This window comes from Coptis chinensis, chromosome 5, assembly GCF_015680905.1.
Source record: "Coptis chinensis isolate HL-2020 chromosome 5, ASM1568090v1, whole genome shotgun sequence".
Taxonomy (NCBI): Eukaryota; Viridiplantae; Streptophyta; class Magnoliopsida; order Ranunculales; family Ranunculaceae; genus Coptis; species Coptis chinensis.
In genome coordinates, this window is record NC_141460.1 from 27,580,640 (window position 1) to 27,594,617 (window position 13,978).

The window sequence follows — 13,978 nt, forward strand, 5'->3', positions numbered from 1 at the left end:
TGCGTGGAGAAGGAGCTATCCCTTTAGTTTTGTTACTAGATTTTGGACCTAGGCATACGCCCAAGATATTTAGCATATTTTGCTTGAAGTAAAAAACTTCATTTTTTGTGCACAAATTTTGAAAGATTTTGAAAATCAATTGGTAAAACGTCAGAACATTGCAGACTTACTATTGATTTCTTGGCATCCATAGTAAAAAAAAATCTTATGAACTGTGATAAGCACCCAAAATTGTACTATAAAATTAACCTCGTAGAGACATAACATTTCGGTTAATTTTGTATGTAATAATCATGAAATAATCACATTTTCTTGTTTTTGCAGGTTTCCAGGTTTGAGCAACTAACGTACAAATAATGATAAAGCCAGCATATAAGCACGGAATAAAGAGTATAGATAAGTTTTCCGATCAAGCCCATGTGAAGCCCAACAAATCCATACTAAAGCCCAAAGACTCAAATAGAACATAATCTAGTCAGAAACGGGATTACGTGCACAGAAGCATCAAACTGTCGAAGCTCATATCTGTTGAACCAGGACTCCGAATGCGACGAGTGAGCTGCCCAGACAATCAGTGCGACGAACTCTACGCATAAGCGGGAATTTGTAAAAATGCCAAAAGACCGGACCACCACTGGACACTACACATGGACCCACTAAGCGGGCATGCAAGATTTGATGAGTCATCATGAAAGTCAAGACAAAGGTGCAAATAATTGGTTCAAATTTGACACCTTGCATGAAATTAATGAAGTGGTTGGATTTAGGTGATGATTATCTAAAAAAAGGAGAGGTGTCAAATGGGGGTTAGTTTTGGATAAGAGGAAAGTAAATGAGGGGGGAGTGTTTCACATGGGAAAAGAGAAAAAAGCTCTCCTATGTAAAGGGGGGCTGATTTTGGGAGGAGCTAGCATTTACTTCCTTGACTTTTATTTCTTTTACATGCCTTGTCTTTACTTTTGGTTTTTTTAGCTTTTGTTGTTTTTAGAAAAAAGCTTGTAACACTTTAATGGTGGATAACACTTCTAGTTCTAAATAAAAACTTCTATTTTCCTTAAGTAATTAGTTTGTTTTGTATTCATTTCTTCTTTCTATCTCTTTTACTTATCTATCTTGTAACTTTCATTTTAACCCATGATCATGAGCTAGACTCTCCCTTTGTGGAGGGTTAATAATGCTCATGTGAGGAATAACCCTTTTAATTTAATTCTAGTAGTTGTTTATAACCATAAACTAGACTCTACATCCTACCCCAAAATGGTAGTTGGTGTGGAGTTTAGTTAGGAACTAAGGTGATGACTTAGAGATAAGTCATTGTTTTAGTTTCTCATGCTAGCAACATAATCTTAGAGATGAGTAATGTTGTTAGGGATCAAAATATAATCTTATTTAAAATTTGTCTAGGAATTTTAAGAAAGATTAATATGCAATAACTAGAGTCAAGCAAGAAGAGTGTTTCAAAACATGAGTGGATTTACTCCCTCCACACTTTTATAAATCGATTTTTATTTTATTATAGTTTGCATATTAAGTAAACTTAAAAATCTAGAATGAACCCAAGTAGTTTAGTATAACCAACCATGTTTGTCATAAAGTAAAATAAAAACTTACTCACTATGTTTCCTAACTTAGAGCATTAGAAATTTGTATGTTGTCATAGAATTTAGATTGGTTCGAAACCCTTATTTAAACTATATGCACGAATACGTGAGTAAGGATTTGAAATCTACACCGAAATGAGTTATTTGTATCTTTATACCGTAGAAGTGTAGAGATCAAACTGCTCCAAGTACACCACTACTATCCGACCTATCGTCTAACAATCATATTTTCATTTCCATTTGCTCCGTTTGGTCCCTTCATCAATTAATTATCCTCAACTCAAAAAAAAAAATTAACTTTTTCTAGGCTCTAGTATGCGGTCTAAATTGTTATTACTACATCCAAAACTATTATACGAAAATATTGTTGCAAAAAGAATTATGTGTGACTTGAATATTTTTACTGGAATAGATATATGGAGTATGGACATCTTATTTAGACACCTACGTCAATACCTTGCTCAAAATAGGAAGTTTCACACTGAGTTGAGGGTTGATTTAGATGATCTTCATACCATGGATTCTAAACTTGCATTTGTTGACGCATAAGACTATATCATCAAAATAACTAACATATGTTCCTTTCGTTCTAGACCTCAACCATTAGAGGTAGAACAGTAACATTCCATAGTTTTGTAATAGTAAGCATTGACTGCTTGACCTTGTTAACTGCTCGTTGGAGGTCATTGAAGCTGAACAAAATGCACACATAGCCATTGTCATAGATCATGTGCTAGACCACAGGCCCATAAAAGGTGTTTAAGAGTAAAAATGTCAGATGCACGCTGCACACCCTGTGGCTACATGGATTTTGCAATGCAAGAGTTTCCAAGCTGGCCATTATGCTTTGTAATCTGGTGTATTTCCCATGAGATGCTTATTCCACCACGATTTTATTGCTCATTTCTTGATAGCTTCATGGGCATCAGCTTAGTTAAAAGCTCATACAGCCACGAAACACTTGCTGAACGATTCCTCCACTTTAGCACACACACTACGCATCTGGTCTCTGTTATCTTTCGCGACTTCCTCAGATTAACAGCAATGAAATTATCCGCCATACCAGAGCCCAGACAAAGAAACATACTTCCAAAAGGAACTTCTGAGATCCATTTTGCCCAGCTGTACATTCATTCACAAACGATGAATATTTAATTTCCTTCATATATTCAACCAAGTAGAATTAATATATTACATATTAATTACTCTAACAATCCTCAAGCGCATGGCCAGCGTCGACTATGGCTTTACAATGTTAATGCTTATGTCCTTCTGATACAAAACTTTACACTGACTTAACAAACTAAAACCTGAACCGGTCATTTCCCGAGCAAAGCGCCGCCTTCCTGTGACCCATCTGATATGTCGACACCTTTCTTTGAAAGAAAAGCTTTTACCAGTGAACACTCTCTAGTTGAAGAAGCAAATATCTCCTGACATCATACTACTCCAGCGGCTCCCCCATAACACAGCCATCTTTCACTGCCCTTGTTCATATTCCATCTAACTCTGTGCATTGCAACAATCTTGGGAGGAAAGACTCCAATTTCAGTTTGGGCTCCCTCCTCATTCTTCCATGTATTCTTCTTGCTCATCTTTGATGTAACTTTTCCTTCTCCAGTCACTCAGTCCTCCAAACCCATATCTACAGGATCATCATTGAAAAATAGATCACATATACGACATGGAATTTTGAGGCAAAAACATACAGGATTCAGAAAGGCTTGTCTGAGATAATAGAGAAAAACAAAAAAAAAACAATTACCAGGGGATTCATTATCAGTCTGTGCTTCGTCCTCATTGCTCTTCATCATCTTCTTGCTTTTCTTTGTTGTATTTTTACCTTTTGAAGAAGACACTGTGTACTCCACACCAAATTCCGAGGTATCATCATCAAAACATAGATCTGATACAAAACATAGAATTAGTTATCACGTCTGAAAACACACGACAGATTCAGAAAGCACAGTCTGATATTATCAAAAAATTATATTTACCAAGGGGTTCATCGTCAGGTGCCTGTTCCTTCGCTCCTTTCGCTTGCTTTGAAATTGGCCCGCATTTGTTCAAGGATTTATTCATTGGAACAGACTTCTTTGTTGGGAAGTGAATATTCAGCAAGGGGGTGTTGACAATGAGAGCTGCATCCTCTTCGGTCAGTGAACCACACAAGAAATGTGGGGCTCGATTGCTTGAACGATATTTATTCACCGCTTTGCTTGTAAGCTAGATGTATAAGTAAATGGATTTGGGGATAAAGATTAGTCAGAAAAAGCTTAGTATGACTGGGATACATTTAGATTATGATCAAGAGATTAAATAATACTGTACAACTCAAAAAAGTTGCAAGACAACGATAGGAAGACATGTAAGTTAATCAAACCATTAAAGAAAAGGTCAGGCAGAAAACTGGAATATGATCCCACCTGAAAGCGGATAGCCAAACCATCTGAACTGCAGTACGCAACCTGGCCTAAATTGTAGTATCAGTCGAAACAAACAACAATGGTAGTTAGACAATAAACAAATTAATTTATGACAATCAATATTAGACTAATAATTTGAAATATCTGTGACGTGTTGTTCTATAAGAAATTACCCATTCTTGAGAATGTTAGATTCAATTTGTCAACCATTTCTACATTCCAGTGTTAATCAGTTAATGCATATATCCTACTCCTTACTTGACCATTCTCTACATCACACGTCTGAACCCTTTCTTTCCCTGTACCTTCTTTAAATTAAATATGTGATGAAGTTGCAACGTTTTGTCGCTCAAAGTACGGAAGTAAGCATTCCTATTTTCTTTTGATAGATAAAATTTTATTCACCTAAACCCTTCAATCCCTCTTTCCTGGCTGAAGGTGGGATTTGATCCCCAGACATTGAGCCCAACCTCCCAGGCTTGACCAGTAGGCCATTGGACACCTTCCATGTCACAAAGCATGCTATAACCATCAACATGAAACCTAAGACCTGATTTCTCAGTTTTTCCCAAAAGCATCAGATACATGGGCTTGGGCATATCAAATCAGTTCATTCAAGTATGAGTCTTGCATCAAAACACCATGGACTACTGCATGTTGGATACATGGGGACTTTAATGCTAAGTAAAAATCTTTAAGTAAAACTATTTAGACATCTGCATGACCCAAAAGGTTATTCAATATGTTTGTCTGTAAAATGTATACAGATTCAAGATTTTAAAATGAACAGAGACAGAAACAGAAACAGAAGGAACAAAAAAAAATAGTGACAAGACCACCTCTCAAAATAAAATAACAACCCCACTTAAGGCAGTTTCAAGCATAAAACAATATTATGTACAAGATATTGGGTACCGAGTCGGTGAAATGAGGTTTGGTATGAGCTAGTTTCAGAATACAGCTCAAACTCAATGCTTTTCTCCAACTGAATCGTATTTGTCAAAGAAAATCAAAACAAAGTATACATGTCTTATCCAAGACTTTACACCACCACATAATTTCACCGCATGTGATATGGGCGGTTCAGTTGTCCATGCTCCACTTTCTATTCGTCGTCTACTTAATGCACGAGTAAGAATACCAAATCAAGACTTCTTATTCTCTTCACATTATGAACAGTTGCACACTCTTATTTAAAGTCTATATTCTAGCTCTCTTTTTTTCTTGATTTTTAAAACAATTCCTGTACTGAATTGGCCTATGCAGGTCTCCAACCATATTCTAGCTTTCTCAATCTCTACACCTCTCTCTCTGTCTTACTCACTGTCGCTCTCTCTTTCTTCTTTCTCTATTCTTCTTCTCCAATCAAAGTTTCGGGTGAAGTCCAAGCCTTCCAACCGAAACATCAATGGTAGTTATGTTTCTCTTTATCTCTTATACGGTATAGTCTAACTTCATACTATGGTTTCAAGTTGATACCACAACATTAATGATATTAACACACCTAGATACATTGTACAAGTGCAATTCCTCTCAATTAACATATGTACGCCAAGCAGAAGATCTACAGGTTAGTCTTGATACTTGAACGCTCCAGATTGGAAATGATGAACAAAAATAACTGTGCAACCCTTGATGCGGTGTACCACCAAGGGGTTTTCCAGTCACAGCAACGTCATATGCAGCCTCTGAAAAGCTAAGGATCCTCAGTGCACCATCGTCAAATGCTATTATGACACATCTGGAAACACAAGCAAGGTTGAAAGATAAAAAGGGACTTCATCAAGTGTAAAATATGCAGTATATACTCCAAATAGAGGGAAACTATACCTTGGATCTGGGAGCCAATCCAGGCTGTATATGAACCTGTGTACTGAACTTAAGTCCCACAAAGGACGGTATGGATCCCTGCAGATGAAAAGAATGAAACTCTTCTTGCTTAACTTTGCAAAGGCAATCTTAGCAGGTCCAAGTATTTACTTAGTTGATTGTTACCTACCATGAGTCAATTATATCTTTGTTTAAGCCAACATAATATAATTTTACATCTCAACTTTCAGTGGCTTACTGGTCAAGCATTCGGAGGTTGGGCCAAAGGTCTTGGGTTTGATTCCCACCTCCACCAGGAAAATGGAACTTAAGAAGTTAGGAAAGAAAAGTTATAACTATAAAAAGGGTAAAAAAAACACCACGAGTGATATTTCGTGCTATAGTTTGGAATGTTTGAATCGAAAGAAACAGGAGAATTTTTGAAGGCTGTTTTAAAACTTTTGATCAAGTTATCTGTAACATGAAAGCATCTCTTCAGGCATTATGTTTCTCATAAAACCACCGAAATGGGACTTAGATTTGAAGATCTTATCGTGAGATTGGAGGAAATTATCCTGAATTGATGTAATCGTATTGTACATGGTTCATAGTGTGACTCCCTCTGTCATATTATGTTTTCTAAATTTCTAAATATATAACACGTTTTATAGAGTAGTAGCTCTTTCATAGACATGATTATGTCAGCAAAGCTCAAAACCTTCTCTCCATCAAAATCTCCCCACATAAACACAAACAGGCAGTCCATAAGCAGTTACACAAACTAACCCTGAGTCGCAAAAGAAATATATACCTTTTACGAAAAATAAGAAAGATAGTAACAATGTCCTCATTACTTTTAAAATGGTTATCAATTGTGAGCGCGCACCAAGTCCACATACCAAGTGAAGAAAACACCTTTTTTTATCCCCATATCTGCTAGTTAGGAATGGGAGGACAGTTTTGATAAGAGACCTGTGATGGAGAAGTCGACAAAGGAGTGGGTGGAAAATGTGTTGTACTTGCTATGAACCTATCTTACATGGACACACCAAATTTTTAAAACAAACCATGTTGGATACCTGTCCACGTAACAGTTTCAGGCACACTACACGCACATATTGTATGCAAATGTGATATACCTCAAATTTTGGTATTTTGCCAAGTCTGGCACTACGGATGGATACGGACACACGTATCCATGCCAATGTAACTTACTATGAACCCAGATTCGGCTGTCACTACCTAATTCCTAAAAGGGTCGGAGGGATAGCATCCAGTCTTTCTGTCAATGCAGTAAAGTGCTACACATCATCCGCAGAAAGAATACTAATCTCTGTTCTCATTCATCTGCAGAAAGAATACTAGTCTGCCCCCCAAAGACACAAAAAAAATACAGGGTCAACCCAATTTGACTTTTTTTTTGTGTGTATTTGGGGGGGGGGGAGAGACCCTAATTTCCCATCTAGTGGGGGCGGGAAATCCAAATTGGCTCATCTAGTGGGGGGTAATACTAGTTAACTCATCTTGTTATCAAACGTAGGGTGATTGAGAACTTACGGTTTGTAATTCGGGTCGGTCAGGTCAGATCTGATTATACATTTAAAAAATGGTTCGAACATGGTATGACAATTGGATCCATTCGGGTATGGATCCAGATCTGGTTTTGTGTTAAAAATATGGATCTGGACAAGGATATAGCCAGATCCGACCCGAACCTGGACCATTTCCAGTGGCACTACACCCCTCACTGTTCTTGTGTTCCCTGGGCTATTAAATCGTTGAATACTCTCCGAATAATCGGTGAGTACTCGCTACTCGCTGCTTAGCCGACCCGACTAACAATTTAATCCCCGATCACAATCGGGCTCAAAATCTCCCCGAGTACTCGGCCGATTAGGCCTGATTAGCCGATTAACTAAGGAATTCTGTTCACTATTTCAATGTTAAACATTGAACTCAACATTTCACCGATTCGACCAACCCTCGATTCTGTAAAGTTCTACACTTTAATCATATTTATTTTAGTTGATTGAGTGTTTTAATTGTTTATTGACAAATTGAGTTCTTAATTGGCTTCATTATGTTGGTATTTCAAAGTTAAATATATTTAATAATTATTTGTAAAAAAATATAGTGTTATGAAAAATCGTCCGATTAATCCCCGACCGATTACACCTACTCGCTACTCGCTACTCGCTGTTCAAGTGAGCAGCGACCGAGTAGCGATTTAACTGCACAGTGTGTTCCACCACCACCATTCCACTCCAACCTAAGCTTCGCCTTCCTCCCCTCTGTCTCCAATTCCCACTCCTAGTCTTCTCCGACCACTTCCTTGCTACAGTACTCATCCGACATTTATAAATCCTGCATCCCGTCCTCACAATCGAATAAGTCATCAAAGTCTTCTTCCTCGGATTCATACGTTTCCTCTGCCCTTGCCTGTTGTACACTTGTACCCGTTACTGATGCACTTTTTCCCTTCTGGTATCCAGTATAGCCTGAATTTTACCCCTGCTTGTTCCCACCTTCACTCCCCTTATAAAGATATACAATACAAACAACTGAATTTTCCATTTCAAATATCTTTCTTGAAAGGGAAATGGGCCATTAGGATACTAACCTATGTCTTCAGAGGCAAGGCAAGGCTTCCCAAGAGCGTTGGGCCGCCTTGGCGCCATCACTGGAGCACCATAGACAACAGCCTGCAATTTTTTACTAGAAATTGCCGCCTTGGGTGTTGTGGTGCCTATGACTTCATAGCCACTAACTATCCTTTATCTCTCCCATTGAGAAAGATAAAGCTTACATCACAAACTAAATTTTTGTGGATAAGATTTCATCCCCATACTGATTATCCTCCACAGAAAATCGGCTCATTAAAAATTTTATATAAAAACACACACACTCCTAGATAAAAAGCATACCTAAAATGAATTAGGTCTGATATTTTATGGAGATAATCTACCTCCCATAAAGATCATCCTCACAAGAAATCAGCACAATTGAATATGTCTCGCATCACACATTCAGTTAGAGTTTTAACTTTTAACTAAGCAAGCTAAGAGTCATGAGAGAACTGATTAGATAGCAACCGTGAGTGCAAGACGAACAGGTATAATGTTAGTGTGAAAACCTTGTCTCTAAGATAACTGGGAGTAAGAGAAAGTGGCCCTTACCGGATGTCCCAAAATCTTAAGCCTCCTCCATGTCCAGCAGTGACTACTATATTTGCACTCTCTTCATCACTGAAAAAACAATATTGCCTTTCAGATCTTTCAGAAGGGGCATAAACAAAAGATGTGTAGCTTTAGGAAAGAAAAGATTGATGTAGTCTATTATATTGACAAACTTATCACTGAAAAGAACAAAACTGTTTTTCACATATTTCAAATTAAGGGGCATAAACAAAACATACATAAAGATCACAGGGAAAGAAGGACAATGTTAGCCTATCCTGCATCTTCAGCAATACAAATTTCTTATGGGTTAGGGTTACATTCAGGTACATGGCTGACGTGGTTCCAGAAAATGTTTGGTGGCCCTACTGTTTTAATAGTCAAAAGTTATGCTAAATGTAACGGACGACAACTGTGCACCAACACCTATTTTTCATTAACGGAATAACGGTAGATTAACCCTTTTGCATATCCAAGTGTAATGAGCATGCCATACACAGATTACACTAATGGTAAAAATATCATTTTTTTTGTTCAATAAAACTCAAATTTATTCAATTTCAAAAAGTTACATGTAGTGATTTGAGTAGCAAGAAGTGACACGATCTTACCACTCATTACATTCAGCTACAAGAGCGTCCAAATTACAAGTAAAATATATATAACCCGCTCCCCAAAAGCTTGGACACCCACTAGCCCAACGGAACAACACTTCTTTGACCTCTTTCAAAATCATGTGTATTTCTTTCTCCTTGTGCTCGAAGATCCTCAAGTTTATCTCCGTCCCAACAATCCACTAACCACTTCGACTTGGTAGACAAAAGACCCACAATCAATTCCTTCACCAAGGCTTCTCTAACATTTGATGCTAGAGTTCAAGGTTTATGGAACGAGAATAAGAAAGCATTCCAAACATTGTTTGCAAGTGGCCAACTGACAAGAATACGATCAATACTTTCCTCCTCTCATTTGCAAAGTGATAAAAGGTTTGAAAGGTCTTGAGGCTTGAGCCCATGAATTAGTTGGTAACTAAAGCATAGTAATAGTTTTCTTTTTAATCAGATGTGTCCCAGCATCCTACTTTCATACGGATCGTCGTCCGACAGGCTTACCCGTGTCAATGTGACTTTAGTATTTTTACGTTAGGTACAAAATATCTATTTTTTAAGGATTTTTACAAATTTCATGTTTCTATTTTGATCGAGTGATCTAGAAACCAGAGAATCACCCGTTCTAGTATTTGAATGGGAGATGGGACCGAGTACCAACTGCTTCATTTGGACAATAGATTTTATTTCGTTCTGATCTACTTGGCTCTGCTTTCCCTTTTGTCATAAGAATTCTTGACGAATCGACATACTACTTTGACTTTTGATGAAACTTAAAAAGTTCAGCGAGCAGAAAAAATGATTATCATATGGCCCCTCTACCAAGAACAGATTTTGGTTATGGATCTTGGCGAGGATCTTAGTTCCAGAATTAACGAATTATTGTTTATCGATCAAAAACTCAATAAGTGGACATTACTTACCTTTCATTAGGCGCCCAAGCAAGTGCTCTAATAGGAAAGGTATCTGCACTGAAGCAAAGCAAAGGCCTCGTATCTGCAAACAGAATTCAAGAAAAGATAATTAAGGATGGCCCTGATCTCCCTCGTCTTCCACATAAAAAAAATTGATAAACAAAAGTTTAGCTGAAGGAGATGTTTCTCTACTTTTTCTTTTTTTCGTTGTTTTCTAAAATAAACATAATGAGAACGACTATCCAAACCATATTCTACATAACTGAGTCACTGGCACTGTTAGAAAATATCTTGAGAGGAACCACTTGCAGAGAACTTCCACAAGCCAACCTAAGTGAACAGAAATGTATCAACTTTCATCCCAGTAAACTAAGTACAGCATGTCCATTAGATACATAAGATATGAAAAACACTACTCAGAAATCATACACGGTAAATGGTACATAAAAGAATATAAGAACAACTGCAAAGTAATATCATTTATCAAAAAATCAAAAAATAAAATAAATATAATAATAGTTCTTTTTTCAAAAGCTTTGGAAGTCGATGAATTGATATATCACTCTCCAATTTAAAACACCCTTCTATTAATTTGTGAAGAAAACGAAAAAAATATAAAATAGACTGAGATGAGCTGCAGATATTACTGTTCCATCATGGCATCCAGCTAGTAATAAATCATGAGGGGATGAAGTTGACCACTCGACCGTAAGAGGAATGCTGTTTGAAGAAAAGAAAGCAAGTAAGAAAGTACTATAAAACCACATAACAAATTCACAAAAGTAACAGATTAACAGGTAGTTTTATGGTGATGCTCCTCTATTTTCTGTCTTTTAGAAATTACTATCACAATTTGGAGCAACAAATGTGACCAAAAATAGGCCCCAGCAAAACCAGAAAGATGTACCTGTGTCTATCTCCAGACATCAACTTTGAGCATCTAAAAACAGGCTCCAGTTTCACAAAACGAGGATCTGTACCTTCTTTCTTACAAGAAGAAAATAAAACTTCTATAGCTCTTGGCGAAGGAACTTCCCAACTGCACATAAGAGGTGGAATTGTGAGAACAATCAGGACAGTAAAAAAACAAGGTACAATCGAATTTTCCTAGCCCATGAATCTCAAAAGAAGTATATGCACACAATTAGGGTCAGACACTCATACCCATATTGAATATTTTATTTCTTTTGTTAAAGTTAGTACCCAATATTAGATCTGTTCAATAGTTAAAAAATTTAGGGATCTAAGGCTTATTGTTTCTTGCTAAAACGTTTACGGGGCAGGAAAACAGTTGTCGAGGGTTATGTATCTTGTTAGGTGAAAGCAAATGATGAGTGTTTTAAGGGGACGGCAGGACACTTAGATAATGTAAATGTCACTACCCTTCCACCTGCTTTATGAATTCTTTAGCAAATCAATAAGGACCTTTTTATCATTTTGTTATATCAATTGATTTGGCAACAAATAGATGCAAAACAGAATTTCAAAATTGAAAGGATGTGAGCATACACTTCTAGAGAACCATTTCCTAACGCGACAGCAAGATAGCCCATGCGATGCTTGTTTTCTACATCACACACGTTAGGAGGCCGCCATTTGACGTCCCATGCAACCTTTCCATTGTGAGCTAGACATAATACAACTCTAGGTAAAGCAACATCCTTGGGAGGATTAAAGCTATTGGAACTGATTTCCAAGGATCCATTGTTCGCCACTTTCAGACTCGATGCTATTGCATCTTGATCAAAGCCTTTATTCCCATGCAGAACATCAAAAGAAGTATCCATATCCTTATCTTGCGCTAATGTGAGTGATGAAGTAGTAACATGATGAGTAACTCTCAATGTCTTATCTTTCTTTTTCCTCTTCAGCTTGGTTAATTTGTATCTGCATTGATCAAGTGCTTGTGTTTCTAACCCAACACCTGTGTCCCAGCTTTCTACCATGGCTTGCTCCTCTGTACTCCTGGTCGCTTCAGTTATAGCAAGAAAGCCAGATGCTTCTTGAGAGATGTCAACAGCAAGGGGTGGAACAAACTGACTTTCTGTGTCTACTAACAAACCACCCTTTATGTCCTTTTGCTTTCTAAGTCCCCCTTCTGCCTTCTTCAGTGGAAGTGAATCTTTCTCTTTCATATTATCTAATGCTTCTTGAGAGATGTCAACAGCAAGGGGTGGAACAACCTGGCTTTCTGTGTCTACTAACAAACCTTCCTTTATGTCCTTTTGCTTTCTAAGTCTCCCTTTTGCCTTGTTAAGCGGAAGTGAGTCTTTCTCTTTCACATTATCTAACTGGCCATCAACTCCTTGAACACTTTTACTTTTGCATCTAGTTTTCTTTCCAGGTTTCCCTCTTGGCCTCCTGAATGGATGTGTATCTTTCTCATTTGCATTAACTAATTGAGCAGCTGATGCTTGACCCTGAATCTCACCTCCTAAAGCACCTAATGGGTCTTGACAGATGTCAAATGCGAGTGGTGGAACAAATTGGCTTTCTGTGTCTAAACGAAGTAAAAATTCCTTTATTTCCCTTTTCTTTCTAATTCTCTCGCTCGCCTTCCTCAATGGAAGTGACTCTTTGTCTTTTGGATGATCAATTTGACCAGTTGCTTGAAACATTTGGTTCTCTCTGTTGGAATCATCTAAAGATTTTATTCTGGTTCTCCCTCTTGACCTCCTGAAAGTAACTACACCTTTCTCCTCTGCATTATCTAATTGAACAGCAAGTGCTTGACCCAGGTTCTCACTCCCTAAAGAACATAACGATTCTAGAGAGACGTCAACAGCAAGTGGTGGAACAAAATGGCATTCCTTACCTAAATTAGCAAACGATTCCTCTACTTTCTTTTGCTTACGAGGTCTCCCTCTTGTCTTCCTCAGTGGAACTGACTCTTCTTCTTTTGCAATATCAAATTGACCACCAGTTGCCTGAACCATTTGGTTTTCTCCATTTGAGTCGTCAATATATTCCTTTCTATCATGCTTTCTGGGCCTCCCTCTTGGCCTCTTTAATGGAAGCATTGTTGGAGTTATCCCTCACATGAGGAGAGAAACTGGAGCTGGACAGAAACGGGCAAATTCAGGCCAGAGAAGGCCAGCCGAGTTCCAAAGAACATAGGGCATAACCAAAAGAATAGGCTCAACCTCCAGTCTTCGGTAGCGATTTCAGCTTCCGAGAGCCAGCCAGCCGCTCGAGCATAATTTTGTGGGCCTTGCTACTGATTCATGAAAATTTGGTTTTGAAGATAAAACCAAAAATCAAGGTTTTGGAAAACCTAACCTAACAGAACCGACAAGTCGGAAGGATTGGAATCCGGACTAAAACAAAGAGAGAGACCTTTACGGAGATACAACCCTCAGAAAGAGATAAGAGTGATCTAGTAAGGTGAGACCGTAAGGAGAGATTGTAATCTTCCTTCCTACTTTATTAAGAACCTGGCTCTTG

General features: G+C 37.8%; 1 pseudogene across 1 annotated transcript; it reads right to left on the reverse strand.

The window, feature by feature from the left end:
- Positions 1–2,920: 2,920 nt before the first annotated feature.
- LOC147497230 (uncharacterized) lies at positions 2,921–13,592 on the reverse strand (annotated as a pseudogene). Its single transcript, XR_015196811.1, has 13 exons — positions 12,044–13,592; positions 11,442–11,573; positions 11,182–11,254; positions 10,837–10,864; positions 10,544–10,655; positions 9,013–9,081; positions 5,858–5,935; positions 5,564–5,768; positions 4,433–4,592; positions 4,028–4,074; positions 3,599–3,827; positions 3,367–3,507; positions 2,921–3,225 (listed from the first exon to the last, which is right to left on the reverse strand). The product of XR_015196811.1 is annotated as an uncharacterized LOC147497230 (transcript).
- Between the last annotated feature and the right edge of the window lie 386 nt (positions 13,593–13,978).